We start from the raw sequence: 22,576 nt of genomic DNA, 5'->3' as shown, positions 1-22,576 counted from the left end.
GGCCTTGATTGAGGTTCCTTTGGAGGAGGCGTTGGTTTGGCTGAAGGTGGAACCCTGAAGGGATTCTTCGTGCGAGCCATAGGGTCGGTTCGTGGAGGAGAGGTAGGAGGAGAAAGTGAGGGAGTGAATGTATGGTCCTGAGAGCGTGTTGAGGGTCGAGGATTTGCTGGAAGCTTATGAATCTTTTCACGCGGTGCTCTTTTTGCAATAACTTTCTTCCTAATTTGGTTAGTTTCGGGCTTTTGAGGGAAGAGAAGCAGTAAAGATAGTGGAGGAAACCGAGGGGTTGAGGAGAAGTTAATGGAGGGAAGAGAGGGAGTGTTGGTAATCGTACCCAAAAGAGATTTTCACAAACCATGCAACTGCATCACCTTTTGATATGACTTGAAAAGCCTTGACATCATAAAAGAGAAAGATTTGATTTTATTTTAAAATTAAAAACAAAATTAATTTTAAATTTTGAAAAAACTTTCTGGACAAAAAAAAATTAAATCAAAATGAAAACCTTTTTTTTTGGAGAAAAAGAAAACTTAAACACACAAGCCAACAAAAACAAACTGCAAACAATATGTAACATTCATATTGGGCCCAGAGATAGTTGGATTTAAGGAAACACATTGGACCACTCTAGATCTGATTTTTGAGGTTGGCCCAGATCAATTTTCACTTGCAACAAGCCCAGAACACGCTGATTGAAGGGAACATTCTTCACATGCCCAGAATTGTCTCATACCTGTTTATGAGACAAAAACTCCAACAAACATATCAGCGACTTTCAAACAAAGAATCATAACTTAAAATACCTAGACAAGTCCTAAGCATGCAGAATCTGTCCTCAACTAGTGGTTTTGTGAAAATATCTGCTAATTGCTCTTCTGATTTAACAAATTGAATGCTAATATCCCCCTTTTGAACATGTTCTCTTATTGAATGAAATTTAACTTCAATATTTTAGTCCTAGAGTGCAAAATTGGATTTTTAGAAATAATGATGGCACTCGTGATATCACACAGCAAGGGAATATTTTCAGCATTTAACTTGTAATAAGCAAGCTGTGTTTTTAACCACATAAGCTGAGAACAACAAGAAGAAGGAGCTTTATACTCAGTCTCTGCAGTGGATAAAGCCACTGTTGGTTGCTTCTTACTTGATCAAACATTTGAGGACTTTCCAAGGAAGCAACATAAACCTGAAGTGCTCCTTCTATCAACTCTATCACCGGCAAAATCTGCATCACAATAACCAACTGTAGAAAAATTATCAATCTTAGGATACCAAAGACCAAAATTGGATGTGCCATGGATATATCTAATGATCCTCTTAACTACAGAAAGATGAGACTCTTTAGGTTTAGATTGGAATCTTGAACACATTCCAACACCTTTAGAAATATTGGGTCTAGAGGAAGTTAAGTACATAAGAGAGCCAATCATTCCTCTATACCTAATCTCACCCACATCTTTCTCAGTTTCTCCCTTATCAAATTTTGAACTAGGGTACATGGGAGTTCCCATGGGTTTGGCATTTTCTATACCAAATTTCTTAACTAGTTCCTTGGCTTACTTCTCTTGATGAATGAAAATACCATTTTTAGTTTATTTAATTTGAAGCCCAAGGAAACAATTAAGTTCACCCATCATACTCATGTCAATTTCACTTGTCATGAGTTTTCTAAATTCAGAACAAAAGGATTCATTGGTTGATCCAAAAATAATGTCATTGACATATATTTGGACCAGAATGAAGGAGTCATTAGAATTCTTGATAAATAGAGTTGTGTCTGTGGTGCCTTTTTGAAAACCATTTTTCAAAAGGAAAGAGCTAAGTCTCTGATGAACGGATTTTTGTGTGGTCTAGAATTTCACAATAAATTCTCGTTGCAAGTATAGTTTCTAAACCAACAATAATCCTTTCATACAAAAATTTGGTTGTCACAAGTAACAAACCCCTAACAAAATTGATAACCGAAGTATTTAAACCTCGGGTCGTCTCTCAAGGAATTACCGGGAAGTGTGCTTATAGTTGGTTATGGGAAAGTATATTTTTTGGGGTTTTGGATAGGAAAAGAGAAAAGTAAAATGGCAAGAAAATTCAAATAACAAAAAGGTCTTGGCAAGGTTTGGTGGTCAAGGATCTCTATCCTTATCACTAACCACAACATGATAATTGCAAGGATCATTAAATTATCCTCTAACAAGTAGAGAAAAGTTAAATGAGCTATATCGATCCAAGTCCATAAGTCTTAGCTATCCACTAATTCAATCAGTGGTGACTAGAGTCAATGGCTTCCCAATCATCAATTGCTTGGACATTAGTAACTCAAGAATTCCTAAGTTACCATCCTAAACCAATGACATAAAATTCTACTCTAACACCCTTCCAAGAATTTCATCAAACACTTGGAGTGCACACAATAAAAACATAGGAAATTAATAAGAGAATATTAGATCTAAACAACCAATCTCAGCATCAATGAAAGCAAATGAAGGAAGTCAAGTTACATTAATAAGGAAATTGAATCTAACATCAAATGTGCAAGAACTAAATTGGTAACAATAAGTAATCAATAAGAGAAATTAATAAACTAGAATGCTAGAACCAATAAGAGTAGAAGAGAAACCAATTGGAAGTAATATAGAATTCAGAATTTGAGAAGAACTAAACCTAAAAACCTAAAACCTAGAGAGAGGAGAGAGCCTCCCTCTCTAAAAGCTACATCTAAAACCTAACTAATGTCTAAAAATTGTATGATTGAATGAATGAATGATTGATTGATTGAGTGATGCCTTCCCCCTTCAGTCCTTGGTCTTTTTAGCCTTTTTCCGCCAAAGATTAGCCTAAAAAATGGGCCAGAAGCCCCTCTGAAATTGCCAGGTGCAATTTCATTAAAGAGGTCAGCGCGGGTATCGACGCGTACGGTACAGCATGCGTGCGCGTCCCTGTGGTGTTGCGCGATCCGCGCGGAGGCGCATAGTGCGTGCGTGCATCTTAAATCTTTGGCTTTTCATGATTTCTCCACTTTGCATGCTTTCTTTTCACTCCTTTGATCCATTCCTAGCTCTTTTCAATCTGAAATTACTAACAAAACACATCAAGGCATCTAGTGGAATCAAAGAAAGATTGAAATTATCAATTCAAGGGTCTAAAAGCATGTTTTTACACTTAAGCACAAATTAAGGGACAATCACGAAACCATGCTATTTTATTGAGTAAATGTGAGAAAATATTGACAAAATACTCTAAATTCAGCACAAGATAAACCCTAAAAATGGGGTTTATTAACCTCCCCACACTTAAACCTTAGCATGTCCTCATGCTAAACTAAGAAGGAAATAAGGGGTATGACATTAATTCAATGCAACTAAACTATATGCAAACTATCTAAATGCAACTACTTATGAACAATGTAAATGCTTAGGTAAAAATAAATCAGCTTTTCAAGAGAACGATGTAAGCATAAGGGCTAAAGCAATAGGAATTAAATCCAACCCACAATTGTATTGAATTATCAAAAGGATTTACAAACTTGAAAGAATATAGAAGACAGTGGTGAATATATGTGATTGAGCAATCGAACCCTCTCCGAATGTGTATCCGCTCTAGTCACTTAAGTGTTTAGGGGTTGATTCACTCTAGTCTCCTCTAATCATGCTTTCTAAAACCTTGCTCTTCATCTAACCAATCTACAATTATCTAGTGTACTAATGCAAACATCATGAGGTCTTTCCAAGGTGGTAATGGGCTAAGGTAAGGGTGAGGATGTATGTATGGCCAAGTGAGCTATAAATTGAATCCTTGACTAACCTAAGTTCTCACCTAACACACACGCACACTCTAGATGCTTCTAAAAATCATGCCCAGCAACCCATAATCTCACTTTTGTATTTTTCACATACTCATGTATTTAAATGTTCTTTTCGTTCATCTCATATGCATTGATCCTTTTATTGAACTTAACATCTGGGGTGGTTTTATTCCCCTATATTAGATATTAAATTTTTTTTTTCAATGCATATGATGTTCATAATTTTCACACGAGTAGCACCCAAATTCTCACTATTTGTCAATAAAACAATACGCACTCTTGTCAACCAAAGTTCCCACATTTTTCCACACTTAAGTAACACACACTCTTTATCTTAAGCTAACCAAAGATTCAATTGGAGTAATTACTTGTTTTTCCGTTTAAGGCTAGTGATGTGGTAACATAAAGAACAATTGGGGGTTAAAAAAGCTCAAAGTGGCAAACAAAGGCAAATGAAAGGGGTAGGCTATTTAGGATAAGTGAGCTAATAACAAATGATGGCCTCAATCATATGTATGCATGAATATACACTAAATAATGGACATATAGAATGAAGCAAAGCAGAGATTGCAATCATAGAGAAAAAAACACACAAGAAGAAAATCATGGTTAAATAACGTAACCATACAATTAAGCTCAAAATCTCACAGGTTGTGTGTTCTTAGCTCAAAACATGCTTCACAAAATATAAAATTCAAGCAAGTTCATCAAAAGTTTCCAATCAATTGGGGTGATGCCCTATAGATAAATTTCTTGAAAAATCCCATTGTTTGACTAAGCTTATTCTGAACACAATGTTGTGATTGAGAAATCCTAAATTTTCCTTAGTTTAAGCCCTTATTCAATCATCACAAACTTCATATGCAAAAAGGGTCAACTAAGCTCAATAATCCACATTTTTTCATATCACAACTAATAACTAAAAGTGCAATTCAAGCTAAATATCTAAGATATATACAAGCCCAAAATGCAAAATGCAACAAAGTAAAAAAAAGTACAATAAAATAGAAGTGTGCAAGTACTAACAGAGAAATAAAACAAAATAAAGCAAAATACAAAATAACGCAAAATAGGACAAAAGTCTAAAATAGTTCACCAAAATAGAGCTATCCACCGACGGTGACCTCCCCATACTTAGAATGAAGCATCGTCCTCGATGCTAGTGCTCGGGCTCAGAATGGGGGTCAACGGTCACATCTTGCTGGGCCTCAGGCTGGGGCTCCTCCGGGGGCTGCTGCGGCTCTGGGAGGGCCTGTGTCTCTGGGGGTGCCGCTTCCTCAGGAGGTGCCTCTGAATGAGCTAGTGCCTCTTCGTGCTACTCCTCCTCAGATGCGGAAGAGTCGGGGAGAGGGGGCAACTCAACGCCCAGCGCCACGAACATCTGGTCTACTCGGTCCAGGCGTCGCATGATGCGGCGCTCAGTGTGCTCGATGAAGCGGAACAGACGCTGGACCACAAGATATGTCGGCTGGGGTGCAGGTGGTGGTGGTGGTACTGCTGGTGATAAAGGTCCTGCTGCTGCGGAGGAAGAAGAAGGACCGGCTGCTGGTAACGCTCTGACGCGGGCTCTAGAAGCACGCCGGGATGGGGGCTTCTCATGCACCCATGTCCCCCACAAAATAACATCCTTGTCACCGTCGTCCGGGGGTGGCGGTGATACATCGTCCTCTCTCCAGGGAGCACCGGCTAGCTCAGCCATCCTAGTGACCAGAGTGGGGAATGGGAGTAAGCCACGGATATGTGCTCGCCACATGTACCTCCGAATTAATCGGGAGAAGTATACCTCCTTCCCCTCCATAACACGCCCGATCAGGATGAGCATGTCGATCGGAATCTCAGTGAAATGTGTGGTAGGCATGACATAGGAGGCAAACATCTACTGCCATGTCCGAGCCTCTCTCGACAGGTGAGCAAACAGCATTCCCTTGGGTCTCCTATTATCAGCATCCATCACCCAAGGGGCATCCGGGGTGGCAATGACACATCTCAAGGTATCATAGTCAAAGGTCATAGAGTTCATTGCTATTTCCGCCTGCTGATAGACACATGTGTCACCGGTCCGAGGTAGACAGTGGAGGGTATCCTCGATAGCAGCCTCCGTAACCAATATCTGATCGCCCCTCAGATAAACCGACTCAAGGGTCCCTCAGAAGAAATTACAGTAAAATTCTTTGACCCAAGAGGTGTTCACCTTGCCCAACTCTCTGTCAACAAAACCTAGACCCAGCCCCTGAATGCGGGCCTCCATGGATGGCCTAAGGTCTGTGGGAAGGGGCAATTTTTTCTCAATGTTCAAATTTTTCTTCCGATAGTTGGGGAAGCGAAGCTCACAATACAAGTTAGGAAACCTGTCTGTATCTGTGGGTGGTAGCTACTGATCCGCCTTATCCTTTTCTGAAAGAGGATTTTTAGCATAGTTGGCAAAAGGAGAGAGAGTGGGGGCAGGAGGTGTCTTTCTCTTTCTAGAGGTAACCTTGGCCTTCCCTCTGTCAGCCATCCTGAAAAACAGATATACAAGACATAAACAATTAAGCCAGGTAGAGGAATAGAAAGCAAGGATTGACATATGCAGAAAACAAAAGGAAGATGCAGTCATCGATGATGAAATAAGAAATGGTGCATAAAAGCATATAATAGGAAAATAAGTCATCAACAATGTCATGGTTACTGAATATGCAATAAGTGGCATTGCAAAAAGTTAAAATGCACTAAGTGGAACTAAAGCAAGTTAAGAACCAAGTTGAATGAAAAGGGTTACACAAGTGAAGTCTACCAATCAATGCAAAAATAAAAAATGAGCCATATTCAAGGTTCAAAGCATATCACGGGAAACAGAACAAACATGGAAATGCTAACCAAATCAGCCTAGGAATTGAGCTTGGTGTAGGATAGGTAGATGTCAAATTAAAAGTGCCAAGTTCAATGCCTAGGGTGCAAGTTGAAGATCAAAACAATTTCTAAAAAGTTGGGCAGCATACCGGCAGTAAGTTGGACGTTCTCGGATAACAGAAAACAACAAAAATCACATATGAATCCAAAAATAGATCAATCATGAGAGAAACATGGATTGCATATGCATAGTCAGCAAGAAGCTCAATCATAAAACTGAAGTTTAGCAAGGTAGCATTGAACAAAACAGCACAGCCAGTACATGATGCACACAAAACATCAAGCCAACATCATCAGCAAATAAGCAGTGTACATTCAGATAGTAAACAGGAACGGAGCACTTATCAGGCCTAGAATCCTCTAACCACATCCTAACTACCTAACAACATGCATTTCTATCTAACCTAGGCAAAGCAGAGTAATTATTGAAACTAACTAAAATTAATCAAGCAAAATTAGAGAAAAAGAAACCAAAATAGAGAGGCAGTGACGAGGCACGGGAACCTAGAATGCAGAAGCAGAATTGGAAAAGTGGAATGGGGGGAAGAAGCAAGGAGCGCCGCCCAGCAGTTGTGGCGGTAGCGGTGGGCTTCGCGGCGACGACAGAAATTTACAGCGGCGCGGACGGAGGCGGTAAGGAGGAGGAATGGAGGAGGAAAGGGAGTGTGGTGAGGGAGGTGGGGGCGCCGGCGGCGCTGGTGTAGCCGCAGCGATGACTAACAGGAGTGGGGGGAGGAGCGGCAAGAGAGAGAAAGAGAAGGGAAGAAAGAAAGAGAGGAGGGAAGAAGAGGGTGGGTTGGCGACGGCGGCGTTGAGGTCGCCGGCCGGAGTGGTGGCGAGCGCATTGGTCGCAGAACTCTGGGGTGGTGGTTATAGAGGAGAGGGGGAGATGAGACATTGGGAGGGATGGGGGTTAGGGCACGCGAATGAGGGGGCTCTCGCGTCCCTGGGGGGTTATGAAATTCAAATCCACGCGTACGCGTCCTGCACGTGTCCCCGTGGATGGCGAAGGAAGGGCGGGACGCGGAAGCGTCCGGCGCGCCTACGCGTGGATGGCGATATGGGCATGGACGCGTACGCGTGATGTGTGCGTTCGCGTGGGCTGATGTTGTGCGAAACACACGCTTCCAGTGCCGTTTTCGCACAACTCTCTATTCAGATTGAATGGGGCGAACTGTACGTGCGACGCGTGCGCGTGTGTGACAACGTTGCAAGGGATGCGTACGCATCTTGTGGGTCTATTTGTGCCTCTAGCACACCAGCCACATGATTCCACCACAACTTTCTGTTCGTTGGATGGAAGAGCAGAATGTTCATCGACGCCCACGCGTGGCTCCCGCGCACGCATGGGTCGCCTCTCTTTTTCTCTCTTTTTTTTATGTTGAGCGCAGAATAAATGTATGTATGCAGGACTTAACACTGATGAAAATAACAAATAACTAATAGTAAAATTGAAAGACCATACCATGGTGGGTTGTCTCCCACCTAACACTTTTAGTTATTGTCCTTAAGTTGGACATTTGATGAGCTCCTTGTCATGGTGGCTTGTGCTTGAACTCGTCTAGGAATCTCGACCAACGTTTGTAATTCCAATAGCGTCCGGGATCCCAAACTAGGCGCACAAAACCTTCAAGCAAGTACAAGCAAGTGACAAGGCCCCGAGAGTGTTGACTGGTAGAATGAATTCCGGGTTCCCAAACCTTGCTTTTGCACCCGTCTTTGTGTTGATCATCATTGTTCCAACCGGGCGGCAAACAATCTGAATTCTCACTGAAGTACCCAAATGACTTCTTAGACCCATTCAGTTGAGCTCTACACCAATCCTTGCACTTCAACTTGGAGCGTGCAACCATATTAAACCTTGCATGATAACTTCTACCACTAACCATCTCTCTTTTACTCTTAAAGCCACAAAGAGCTCGAAGTTGACCATCTGTTTCAAGTAAACTATATTCAGGTGGGATTATAAAGCTTAGAGATAAGGGGTTTACCCACGTGAATGAAAGGATGGATGGTGATGGCTTGGGAAGAGGTATTTCCAATGACCTTACAAGCTCCACTCCTGGGTGCTCTTCGTTGAATTCTTCCACCTCCTTGCAAGCCTCTTCAACTTCAACCGCGCCCTGATCAAATTCTTCCAATTCTTCCCCGTTACTCAAGTCATAAGTTGGAGGTTGAGAAAAGTCTACCGCGACATCATCTTCAAATTCACTTGGGGAAGGTTTTTAAAACTTTAAGGGTTCAATTGCGGATGCAAATACATCACTAGGGGGGCTTGATTTGTAATCATCATCATCAAGGGAACTTGCCTCTTGTCCTACTCCGTCCAATTCTTCATATGGAATATGCCTTGGAGGTTGTGCACTACCCTCCTCAACATCAATTTCAAGCATATTGGAGGAATACCTGATGAGCGGATAATTTATATGCTTTTTGGCATTGTTTTTAGTATGTTTTTAGTATATTTTAGTTAATTTCTATTATGTTTTTATTAGTTTTTATTCAAAAATCACATTTCTGGAATTTACTATGAGTTTGTGTGTTTTTCTGTGATTTCAGGTATTTTCTGGCTGAAATTTAGGGACTTGAGCAAAAAACTGATTTAAAGGCTGAAAAAGGACTGCAGATGCTATTGGATTCTGACCCTCCTGCACTCGAAATAGATTTTCTCGAGCTACAAATGCCCAATTGACGCGCTCTCAATTGCGTTGGAAAGTAGACATCTTGGGCTTTCCAGAAATATATAATAGTCTATATTTTTCCCGAGATTTGATGGCCCAAACTGGCATCAAAACGCCGGTCAGAGACCCTTTTCTGGCGTTAAACACCAGAACTGGCACAAAAGCTGAAGTTAAACGCCCAAACTGGCACCAGAACTGGCATTTAACTCCAAGAGAAGCCTATGCACGTGAAAACTTCAATGCTCAGCCCAAGCACATACCAAGTGGGCCTGGAAGTGGATTTCTACATCATTTACTCATTTCTGTAAACCCTAAGCTACTAGTTCATTATAAATAGGACCTTTTACTATTGTATTTTTGTCTTGGTTATTCTGGTTTCCCCTCTGGGGCCGAAGCCAATGAACACCATTATCACTTATGTATTTTCAACGGTGGAGTTTCTACACCCCATAGATTAAGATGTGGCGCTCTGCTATTCCTCATGAATTAATGCAAAGTACTATTGCTTTTCTATTCAATTCAAGCTTATTCTTATTCTAAGATATTCACTCGCACTTCAACCTGATGAATGTGATGATCCGTGACACTCATCATCATTCTCACTTATGAACGCGTGCCTGACAACCACCTCCGTTTTATTTGCAATAGCTTGAGTGTGTATCTCTTAGCCTCCTGGTTCACGACGCATGATTGCCTCTCCTGTCAACAGAGCCTTCCATTCCGTGAGATCAGAGTCTCTGTGGTATAAGCTAGAATCAATTGGCAGCATTCTTGAGATCTGGAAAGTCTAAACCTTGTCTGTGGTATTCTGGATAGGATCTGGGATGGGATGACTGTGATGAGCTTCAAACTCGCGAGTGTTGGGCGCAGTGACAGACGCAAAAGGATCAATGGATCCTACTCCGACATGAGTGAGAACCGACAGATGATTAGCCGTGCGGTGACAGCACATTTGGACCATTTTCACTGAGAGGACGGACGGTAGCCATTGACAACGGTGATCCCCCAACATACAGCTTGCCATAGAAAGGAGTATGAATGATTGGGTGAAGGCAATAGGAAAGCAGAGGTTTAGGAGGAACAAAGCATCTCCATACGCTTATCTGAAATTCCTACCAATGAATTGCATAAGTATCTCTATCCTATTTTATGTTTTATTTATCTTTTAATAACCATTTGAATCCGCCTGACTGAGATTTACAAGATGACCATAGCTTGCTTCAACTCGACAATCTCCGTGGGATCGACCCTTACTCACGTAAGGTATTACTTTGACGACCCAGTGCACTTGCTGGTCAGCTGCACGGAGTTGTGTGAAAAGTGTGCGATCACGATTTCGTGTACCAAGTTTTTGGCACCGTTGCCGGGAATTGTTCGAGTTTGGACAACTGATGGTTCATCTTGTTGCTTAGATTGGGTAATTTTATTTTATGTTTAAGGTTTTTATTTTTAATTTCGAAAAATTCAAATATATATATATATATATATTTTTTTTTCTTCAAAAATTTTAAGAAGGAATTCTAGAGTTTCATGATGATCTGTTGAAGTCTGGCTGGCTGTGAAGCCATGTCTAATCTTTTGGACCGAGGTTTCAACTTATCATCACAAGAGCTTGTTGATTTCTATCAATCTTGCTGTTGAATGTAATGATCTGCTAAAGCTTGGCTGGCCATTGGCCATGTCTAGTGTTTCGGACCGAAGCTTTCACTGAAAGCTTGGCTGGCTAGTAATCCATGTCTAATTCCTGGACCGGAGTTTTAGACTAACATTGCATGATTCCTGGAATTCTCATTAAGAATTTTGAATTCCTTATTTTCTTTTTCCAAACAATTTTCAAAAAATACAAAAAAAATTAATAAAATCATAAAAATAAAAAATAATTTGTGTTTCTTGTTTGAGTCTAGTGTCACATTTTAAGTTTGGTGTCTTGCATATTTTTAATTTTCTTGCATTTTTCGAATATATGTATTATGTTCTTCATTGATCTTCAAGTTGATCTTGATGATTCTCTAGGGTCTGATCTTTAAATTCTCTTGTTTTGTGTCTTTTGTTGTTTCTCATGTGCATTCTCAGTTTATTAGTGTCTCTAATATGAAAATCTCTAAGTTTGGTGTCTTGCATGCATTGTTTATTTGATCTTAGTTTTCCATGATTAGTTTCATTTTGTTGTTGTTCTCTCTCATTATTAAAAATTCAAAAAAAAAATTTCAAAATTATGTCTTTTCAAGTCAATAATACAGAGAATTGAAGATTCAGAACATACAGCAGAGGAATCACAGAGAAAAAGCTGGGCGTTCAAAACGCCCAGTGAAGAAGAATTCTGGCGTTTAAACGCCAGCCAGGGTACCTGGCTGGGAATTAAACACCCAAAAGGGTAGTATTTTGGGCGTTAAACGCCCAGAATGGTATCCATTCTGGGCGTTTAACGCCAGGACAGTACAAAGGAGGTAAGTTAGTTTTTAATTCAAATCTTTTTCAAATTTTCATAATTTTTCAAAATCAAATCTTCTTCAAATCATATATTTTCAATCATATCTTTTTCAAAATTAAATCTTTTCCATTTTTCTCTCACTATTTTCGAAAATCCTTGCTAACAATTAATGATTTGATTCAAAAATTTCAAGTTTGTTACTTTCTTGTTAAGAAAGGTTCAATATTTGAATTTTAGAATCATATCTTTTAAATTTCTTGTTAGCCAAGTCATTAATTTTAAAATCAAATCTTTTTAAATTGTTTTTTTTAATCATATCTTCTCAATTACATCTTTTCATAATAATTTTCAATCATATCTTTTTGATTGCTAATTTAAAAATCTTTTTCAAATTCACTTAACTACTTTCTCACTTTTAATTTTTGAAAACCATCAACCACTTTTTCAAAATTCCTTTTAATTATTTCAAATACTTTTTTAATTTATTTTCGAAAATTCTTCTCCCCCCTCTCTCACCTCCCTCTATCTAAGGACTAACACTTCTCCTCTATTAGCAATTCGGACTCTCTCCTTCTTTATATGTTCGAATTCTTCTCTGTCTACCTCATCCCTCTATTCCTATTTTCCTCTGACACCTCAAGGAGTCTCTATACTGTGACATAGAGGATTCCATAGTTTCTTGTTCTCTTCTCTTTCATATGAGCAGGAACAAGGACAAAGACATTCTTGTTGAAGCTGATCCTGAACCTGAAAGGAACTTGAAGAGGAAGCTAAGAGAAGCTAAAGCACAACTCTCTGGACAGGATCTAACAGAAATTTTTGGAAAAGAAGAAGACATGGCAGCCAAAAATAACAACAATGCCAACAATGCAAGGAAGGTGCTTGGTGACTTTACTGTACCTACTCCCGACTTCTATGGGAGAAGCATCTCTATTCCTGCCATTGGAGCAAACAACTTTGAGCTTAAACCTCAATTAGTTTCTCTGATGCAACAAAATTGCAAGTTTCATGGACTTCCATTGGAAGATCCTCATCAATTTTTGGCTGAATTTTTGCAAATCTGTGACACTGTCAATACCAATGGAGTTGATCCCAAGGTCTATAGACTTATGCTTTTCCCCTTTGCTGTAAGAGACAGGGCTAGAATATGGTTGGACTCACAACCTAAAGAAAGCCTGAACTCTTGGAAAAAGCTGGTCAGTGCTTTTCTGGCCAAATTCTTTCCACCTCAAAAGATGAGCAAGCTTAGAGTGGAAGTCCAAACCTTCAGACAGAAGGAAGGTGAATCCCTCTATGAAGCTTGGGAAAGATACAAGCAATTAATCAGAAGGTGTCCTTCTGACATGCTTTCAGAATGGAGCATCATAGGTATCTTCTATGATGGTCTGTCTGAGTTATCCAAGATGTCATTGGACAGCTCTGCTGGAGGATCTCTTCATCTGAAGAAGACGCCTGCAGAAGCTCAGGAACTCATTGAAATGGTTGCAAATAACTAGTTTATGTACACCTCTGAGAGCAATCCTGTGAACAATGGGACGCCTCAGAAGAAGGGAGTTCTTGAAATTGACACTTTGAATGCCATATTGGCTCAGAACAAAATATTGACTCAGCAAGTCAATATGATTTCTCAGAGTCTGACTAGAATGCAAGCTACATCCGACAGTACTAAAGAAGCATCCTCTGAAGGAGAAGCTTATGATCCTGAGTACCCTGCAATGGAAGAGGTGAATTACATGGGAGAACCCTATGGAAACACCTATAATCCTTCATGGAGAAATCATCCAAATCTCTCATGGAAGGACCAACAGAAGCCTCAACAAGGCTTCAACAACAATAATGGTGGAAGAAATATGTTTAGCAATAGCAAGCCTTTTCCATCATCTTCTCAGCAACAGACAGAGAATTCTGAGCAGAGCCGTTCTGGCTTGGCAACCATAGTCTCTGATCTATCTAAGACCATACTAAGTTTCATGAATGAAACAAGGTCCTCCATTAGAAATTTGGAGGCATAAGTGGGTCAGCTGAGTAAGAGAATCACTGAAACTCCTCCTAGCACTCTCCCAAGCAATACAGAAGAAAATCCCAAGAGAGAGTGCAAGGCCATAACCATGACCAACATGGCCGAATCTAGAGAGAGTGAGGAGGACGTGATTCTCAGTGAGAAAAACCTCATGGGATGTCCTCTGAATGAAAAGAAGTTCCCCTTTGAGGAACCATGGGAATATGAGGCTCATACAGAGACCATAGAGATTTCATTGAACCTACTTATGCCGTTCATGAGCTCTGATGAGTATTCTTCCTCTGAAGAGAATGAAGATGTTATTGAAGAGCAAGTTGCTAAGTTCCTTGGAGCAATCATGAAGCTAAATGCCAAGTTATTTGGTAATGAGACTTGGGAGGATGAACCCCCCCTTGCTCACCAAAGAACTGAATGACTTGACTAGGCAAACATTACCTCAGAAGAAGCAGGATCCTGGAAAGTTCTCAATACCTTGTACCATAGGCACCATGACCTTTGAGAAGGCTCTGTGTGACCTGGGATCAAGTATAAACCTCATGCCACTATCTGTAATGAAGAAACTGGGGATCCTTGAGGTGCAAGCTGCAAGAATCTCACTAGAGATGGCAGACAATTCAAGGAAACAGGCTTATGGACTTGTAGAAGATGCTTTGGTAAAGGTTGAAGGCCTTTACATCCCTGCTGACTTCATAATCCTGGACATTGGGAAGAATAGGGATGAATCCATCATCCTTGGCAGACCCTTCCTAGCCACAGCAAAAGCTGTGATTGATGTTGACAGAGGAGAGTTGGTCCTTCAAGTGAATGAGGACTACCTTGTGTTTAAGGCTCAAGGATCTCCCTCTGTAACCATGGAGAGGAAGCATGAAAAGCTTTTCTCAATACAGATTCAAATAGAGCCCCCGCATTCAAACTCTAAGTTTGGTGTTGGGAGGTCATCATCATGCTCTGAGTACCTGTGAGGCTCCATGAGATCCCACTGTCAAGCTATTGACATTAAAGAAGCGCTTGTTGGGAGGCAACCCAATTTTATTTAATTATATCTATTTATTTTCTATTGTTATTTTATGTTTTCTTTAGGATTATGATCATGTGGAGTCACAAAAACAACTACAAAAATCAAAGCAAATTCAAAAACAGCATTAAAAATAGCACACCCTGGAGGAGGAGCTTACTGGCGTTTAAACGCCAGTAAGGGTAGTAGAATGGGCATTAAATGCCCAGTCTGGCACCATTCTGGGCGTTTAACGCCAGAAAAGGGCACCAGACTGGCGTTTAACGCCAGAAAGGGGTACAAAGCTGGCGTTTAACGCCAGAAAAGGGAGAAAAGCTGGCGTTTAACTCCAGAAAGGGGAGAAAAGCTGGCGTTAAACGCCAGAAATGGGCAACAACCTGGCGTTTAACACCAGGATTGGCACTCAAAGGGGCGTTTACATGGCAACATGGTGTAGGGATGAGAAATCCTTGACACCTTAGGATCTGTAGACCCCACAGGATCCCCACCTACCTCAACTCTCTCTCTCTTCTTCTCTCCTCTTCACACCTTTCCATAACACTCTTCCCCACCCACTATTAACCAATCACCTCAATACCTCTTCCCCAAAAACCCCACCTACCTCACCATTCAAATTCAAACTATTTCCCTCCCAAACCCTCCCTTTCATGCCCGAACCTACCCTCTCTCTTACCCTATAAATACCCCTCCTCACCACCTTCATTTTCACACAACATACACACTACTACCCCCCTTGACCGAAACCTTCACTACCCTCCATCTCCTCCATTTCTTCTTCTTCTCCTCCTTTCTTTCTTCTTTTGCTCGAGGACGAGCAACCATTCTAAGTTTAGTGTGGGAAAAGCTAAAGCTTTTTGTTTTTCCATAACCATTTATGGCACCAAAGGCCGGAGAAACCTCTAGAAAGAGGAAAGGAAAGGCAACTGCTTCCACCTCCGAGTCATGGGAGATGGAGAGATTCATCTCAAAGGTGCATCAATACCACTTCTATGAAGTTGTGGCAAAGAAAAAGGTAATCCCCGAGGTCCCCTTTAAGCTCAAGAAGAGTGAATATCCAGAGATCCGACATGAGATCCGAAGAAGTAGAAGTAGAAGTTCACGAGGTTATATCCCTAGAACTCTACAAGGTGGCGGACAAGTCCTCTACTTTGGCAAGGTTAGCCTTTCCTCATCTCATTTGTCACCTCTGTAATTCAGCTGAAATTGACATAGAGGAAGACATCCTCATTGATGAGGACAAGCCCATCACTAAGAAAAGGATGGAGCAAACAAGAGAGCCCACTCATAGACCTCAACAAGAGCATGAGGAAATTCCTTATCATGAAATCCCTGAGATGCCTCAAGGGATACACTTTCCTCCACAAAACTATTGGGAGCAAATCAACACCTCCCTAGGAGAATTAAGTTCCAATATGGGACAACTAAGGGTGGAGCACCAAGAGCATTCCATCCTCCTCTATGAAATTAGAGAAGACCAAAGAGCCATAAGGGAGGAGCAACAAAGGCAAGGAAGAGACATTGAGGAGCTCAAGCACTCCATAAGATCTTCAAAAGGAAGAACAAGCCGCCATCACTAAGGTGGACCCGTTCTTTAATTTCCTTGTTCTTATTTTTCTGTTTTTCAAAAATTATACTTTATGTTTTATTTACGTTTGTGTCTTATTACATGATCACTAGTGTCTAAGTGTCTATGCCTTAAAGCTATGAATGTCCTATGAATCCTTCACATTTCTTAAATGAAAAATGTCTTAATTGAAAAAGAAAAAGAAGTACATGAATTTCAAATTTTAAAATAGCTTAATTATTTTGATGTGGTGGCAATACTTTTGTTTTCTGAATGAATGCTTGAACAGTGCATATTTTTGATATTGTTGTTTATGAATGTTAAAATTGTTGGCTCTTGAAAGAATAATGAAAAAGGAGAAATGTTATTGATGATCTGAAAAATCATAAAATTGATTTTTGAAGCAAGAAAAAGTAGTGAAAAGCAAAAGCTTGCGGAAAAAAATGGCGAAAAAGAAAAAAAAAAAGAAAAAGCAAGCAGAAAAAGCCAATAACCCTTTAAACCAAAAGGCAAGGGTAAAAAGGACCCAAGACTTTGAGCATTAATGGATAGAAGGGCCCACAGGAATAAGATCCTGGCCTAAGCGGCTAAACCAAGCTGTCCCTAACCATGTGCTTGTGGTGTGAAGGTGTCAAGTGAAAAGCTTAAGACTGAGCAGTTAAAGTCGTGGTCCAAAGCAAAAAGAGTGTCCTTAAGAGCTCTGGACACCTCTAACTGGGGACTTTAGCAAAGCTGAGTCACAATCTGAAAAGGTTCACCCAGTTATGTGTCTGTGGCATTTATGTATCCGGTGGTAATACTAGAAAACAAAATACTTAGGGTCACGGCCAAGACTCATAAAGTAACTGTGTTCAAGAATCAACATACTAAACTAGGAGAATGAATAACACCATCTGAATTCTGAATTCCTATAGATGCCAATCATTCTGAACTTCAAAGGATAAAGTGAGATGCCAAAACTGTTCAGAAGCAAAAAGCTAATAGCCCCGTTCATCTAATTAAGACTGATCTTCATAGATGTTTTCGGAATTTATTGTATATTCTCTTATTTTATTTTTAGTTGCTTGGGGACAAGCAACAATTTAAGTTTGGTGTTGTGATGAGCGGATAATTTATACGCTTTTTGGCATTATTTTTAGTATATTTTTAGTATATTTTAGTTAATTTCTATTATGTTTTTATTAGTTTTTATTCAAAAATCACATTTCTGGACTTTACTATGAGTTTGTGTATTTTTTTGTGATTTCAGGTATTTTCTAGCTGAAATTGAGGGACTTGAGCAAAAATCTGATTCAGAGGCTGAAAAAGGATTGCAGATGTTGTTGGATTCTGACCCTCCTGCACTCGAAATGGATTTTATCGAGCTACAGAAGCCCAATTGGTGCGCTCTCAATTGTTTTGGAAAGTAGACATCTTGGGCTTTCCATCAATATATAATAGTTCATACTTTGCCCGAGATTTGATGGCCCAAACTGGCGTCAAAATTCCGGTAAGAGACCCTTTTCTGGCATTAAACGCCAGAACTGGCACAAAAGCTGGAGTTAAACGCCCAAACTGGCACCAGAACTGGAGTTTAACTCCAAGAAAAGCCTATGCACATGAAAGCTTCAATTCTCAGCCCAAGCACACACCAAGTGGGCCCAGAAGTGAATTTCTACATTATTTACTCATTTCTGTAAACCCTAGGCTACTAGTTTATTATAAATAGGACCTTTTACTATTTTATTTTTGTCTTGGTTATTCTGGTTCCCCCTCTGGGGCCGAAGCCAATGAACACCATTATCACTTATGTATTTTCAACGGTGGAGTTTCTACACCCCATAGATTAAGATGTGGCGCTCTGCTATTCCTCATGAATTAATGCAAAGTACTATTGCTTTTCTATTCAATTCAAGCTTATTCTTATTCTAAGATATTCACTCGCACTTCAACCTGATGAATGTGATGATCCGTGACACTCATCATCATTCTCACTTATGAACGCGTGCCTGACAACCACCTCCGTTCTATTTGCAATAGCTTGAGTGTGTATCTCTTAGCCTCCTGGTTCACGATGCATGGTTGCCTCTCCTGATAACAGAGCCCTCCATTCCATGAGATCAGAGTCTCCGTGGTATAAGCTAGAATTAATTGGCAGCATTCTTGAGATCTGGAAAGTCTAAACCTTGTCTGTGGTATTCTGGGTAGGATCTGGGATGGGATGACTGTGACGAGCTTCAAACTCACGAGTGTTGGGCGTAGTGACAGACGCAAAAGGATCAATGAATCCTATTCCGACATGAGTGAGAACCGACAGATGATTATCCGTGCGGTGACAGCGCATTTGGACCATTTTCACTGAGAGGACGGACGATAGCCATTGACAACGGTGATCCCCTAACATACAGCTTGCCATAGAAATGAGTATGAATGATTGGGTGAAGGCAATAGGAAAGCAGAGGTTTAGGAGGAACAAAGCATCTCCATACGCTTATCTGAAATTCCTACCAATGAATTGCATAAGTATCTCTATCCTATTTTATGTTTTATTTATCTTTTAATAACCATTTGAATCGGTCTGACTGAGATTTACAAGATGACCATAGCTTGCTTCAAGCCGACAATCTCCGTGGGATCGACCCTTACTCACGTAAGTTATTACTTGGACGACCCAGTGCACTTGCTGGTCAGCTGCACGGAGTTGTGTGAAAAGTGTGCGATCACAATTTCGTGTACCAATACCCTACAACTCTAGATTCCCATGGAGGTTTAGCATCTCCTAAGTCTTCAACCACTTCTTCCTCTTCAATAATTATGGCTTCCTCCATTTGTTCTAGTACAAAATTGAACTCCTCCTTGATGACTTCCACCCTTTGACAACTTCTTTCAAGGGTCTCTACTACTTCCAACTTTTGGGCTTCCTCGTGCTTCTCTTGTTCCGTGTCAATAGCATAATTGTGATCATGTTGCTCTTGTGCTGATACATCCACACGGGATATAAGAGCTTGGAGAGTAGAGGTGAGATTAGTGAGAGTAGAGGTAAGTGTGGTTTGAAGCTTTATTTGCTCTTGGTGAATAACACTAAGGGCGTTGTCACCCAGTGGGGGTTGGGGTGGATGGGAGGGTTCATTATTTTGGAGAGAGGGTTCATAATAGGAAGGTGGTTTATCTTGATGAGGATATGGAGGTGGTGGTTCTTAGGAGTAATTGGGTTGGAATTGTGGTGGTTCTATGTATGGGTTATTTGGCTCATAAGGTGGTTGGTATAGCGGGTATGAGCTAGGGTCATATGGAGGTGAATGGCGAAAAGGGGTTTGTGGGTAGGGTGGTTCAAAACTATATTGAGGAGGGGGTTTATAGGTATGTGGTGGTGGTTGTTGACACATGCAAGAAGGACTACCACATCCATTAGATTGATATGCATAACGAATGGAATTGTACCTATACGAACCCGGAGGAAGTTGTTGTCGAAAGGGTTGATCAAATCCTTGTGACTCCTCCCATCTTCGATTGTTCCAGTCATGATGCATGTTATCATTATAGCTTCCATTCCCTACAACATAATTTGAACCAAACTCATAGCCAAAGGGATGAGAATTCATAGTAGCAAATAAAAACAAAAACTAATGAAAATAAACGACTAAGTCCTAAAGCTAACAAAAATTAGCAAACAAGCAAAAGCGAATATTTATAATAACCAATAATAAGACACACGTTTGCAAGTTTCCCGGCAACGACGCCATTTTGATGAACGGATTTTTTTGTGCGGTCTAGAATTTCACAATAAATTCTTGTTGCAAGTATAGTTTCTAAACCAACAATAATCCTTTCATACAAAAATTTGGTTGTCACAAGTAACAAACCCCTAACAAAATTGATAACCGAAGTATTTAAACCTCGGGTCGTCTCTCAAGGAATTGCAGGGAAGTGTGCTTATAATTGGTTATAGGAAAGTATATTTTTTGGGTTTTGGATAGGAAATGAGAAAAGTAAAATGACAAGAAAATTCAAATAACAAAAAGGTCTTGGCAAGGTTTGGTGGTCAAGGATCTCTATCCTTATCACTAACCATAACATGATAATTACAAGGATCAATCCCATTAAATTATCCTCTAACAAGTAGAGAAAAGTTAAATGAGCTATATCGATCCAAGTCCATAAGTCCTAGCTGTCCACTAATTCAATCAGTGGTGACTAGAGTCAATGGCTTCCAATCATCCATTGCCTGGACATTAGTAACTCAAGAATTCCTAAGTTACCATCCCAAGCCAATGACATAAAATTCTACTCTAACATCCTTCCAAGCATTTCATCAAACACTTGGAGTACACACAATAAAAACATAGGAAATTAATAAGAGAATATTAGATCTAAACAACCAATCTCAACATCAATGAAAGCAAATGAAGGAAGAAGCAATAAGCATAAAGGAAGTCAAGTTGCATTAATAAGGAAATTGAATCTAACATCAAATGTGCAAGAACTAAATTGGTAACAATAAGTAATCAATAGGAGAAATGAATAAACTAGAATGCTAGAACCAATAAGAGTAGAAGAGAAACCAATTGGAAGTAATATAGAATTCAGAATTTGAGAAGAACTAAACCTAAAAACCTAAAACCTAGAGAGAGGAGAGAGCCTCCCTCTCTAAAAGCTACATCTAAAACCTAACTAATGTCTAAAAATTGTATGATTGAATGAATGAATGATTGATTGATTGAGTGATGCCTTCCCCCTTTAGTCCTTGGTCTCTTTAGACTTTTTCCGCCAAAGATTAGCCTCAAAACTGGGCCAGAAGCCTGGCGATTTCATTAAAGAGGTCAGCGCGGGTATCGACGCGTATGCGTACAGCACGTGTGCGTGTCCCTGGAGTGTTACGCGATCCGTGCGAAGGCGCATGTTGCACGTGCGCGTCTTAAATCTTTCGCTTTTCATGATTTCTCCACTTTGCATGCTTTCTCTTCACTCCTTTGATCCATTCCTAGCCCTTTTCAATCTGAAATTACTAACAAAACACATCAAGGCATCTAGTGAAATCAAAGAAAGATTGAAATTATCAATTCAAGGGTCTAAAAGCATGTTTTTACACTTAAGCACAAATTAATGGACAATCACGAAACCATGCTATTTTATTGGGTAAATGTGAGAAAATATTGACAAAATACTCTAAATTCAGCACAAGATAAACCCTAAAAATGGAGTTTATCAGTCTCTCATACCAAGCTCTAGGAGCTTGTCTTAAACAATAGAGAGCTTTTGATAATTTGAAAATATGGTTAGAATGCTCTTTATTTTCAAAACCCAGTGGCTGCTCCACATACACTTTTCTATCTATCACACCATTTAAAAATGCACATTTTACATCCATTTGATATAATTTAAAACCACAGAAAGCAGCATAAACTAAGAGAAGTCTTATGGCTTCCATTCGGGCAATAGGGGCAAAGGATTCATCAAAGTCTATTCCTTCTTCTTGGTCATATCCTTGTGCCACTAGCCTTGCTTTGTTTCTTGCAATGCTGCCATCTTCTCCTAACTTGTTCCGAAATATCCACTTGGTGCCGGTCACTTTCTTTCCACTTGGCCTTGGAACCAATGTTCACACTTGGTTCTTCTCAAACTCAAGAAGCTCATCCTCCATTGCTTTTACCCAAGAAGGGTCACTAAGGGCTTTCTTAACATTTTGAAGCTCCATTTTTGAGAGAAGGGCAATGTTTGATCCTCCATTTTCTTTTCTAGTTGAAGACTGAGTTTTCACCCCATGAGAGATGTCCCCAATAACAAATTCCTCGGGATAATTCTTTAGGAATCTCCATTCTGAGTACTACTGGTTTCAGGATCTCCTTCAGATTCATGAGACAAAAGGAAATTGTCTCTTGAATTTTCAGCAGCTGTAGTTTCTGGTTCAGCTTGTCCAGAATTTTCATTTTCATGATTTTGAGCAGTTTCATCTTCCTTTTGAGCATGATTTCCTGCATCACAATCTTCTAAAATACTTTTTACCAAGTTATTATCACAAAATGTAACATGTATGGACTCCTCAATAATCCTAGCATCTTGATGATAAACTCTATATGCTTTACTAGTTGTAGAATATCCTACAAACAAATACTCATACGCCTTTGGATCAAATTTACCCAGATTATCCTTGTTATTTAAAACAAAACATTTGCATTCAAAGATGTGCAAGTA

The 22,576-nt window shown here is 40.0% G+C and overlaps 1 protein-coding gene and 1 non-coding gene across 3 annotated transcripts in view; one reads left to right on the top strand and one right to left on the bottom strand.

Annotated features, from left to right (window-relative positions):
- Positions 1-22,576, top strand: part of LOC112729501 (putative disease resistance RPP13-like protein 1) — a 38,249-nt gene that overhangs the window by 4,719 nt on the left and 10,954 nt on the right. The gene's annotated exons all lie outside the window — the stretch shown is intronic.
- LOC112731264 (small nucleolar RNA R71) lies at positions 13,048-13,155 on the bottom strand. Its single transcript, XR_003167051.1, has one exon. It is a non-coding gene; the product is annotated as a small nucleolar RNA R71 (small nucleolar RNA).

The sequence above is a fragment of the Arachis hypogaea genome, chromosome 12, assembly GCF_003086295.3.
Source record: "Arachis hypogaea cultivar Tifrunner chromosome 12, arahy.Tifrunner.gnm2.J5K5, whole genome shotgun sequence".
In the NCBI taxonomy this organism is placed as follows: Eukaryota; Viridiplantae; Streptophyta; class Magnoliopsida; order Fabales; family Fabaceae; genus Arachis; species Arachis hypogaea.
Note: the sequence above shows the minus strand (reverse complement) of the source record. Positions and strands in the feature narration are given on the sequence as shown.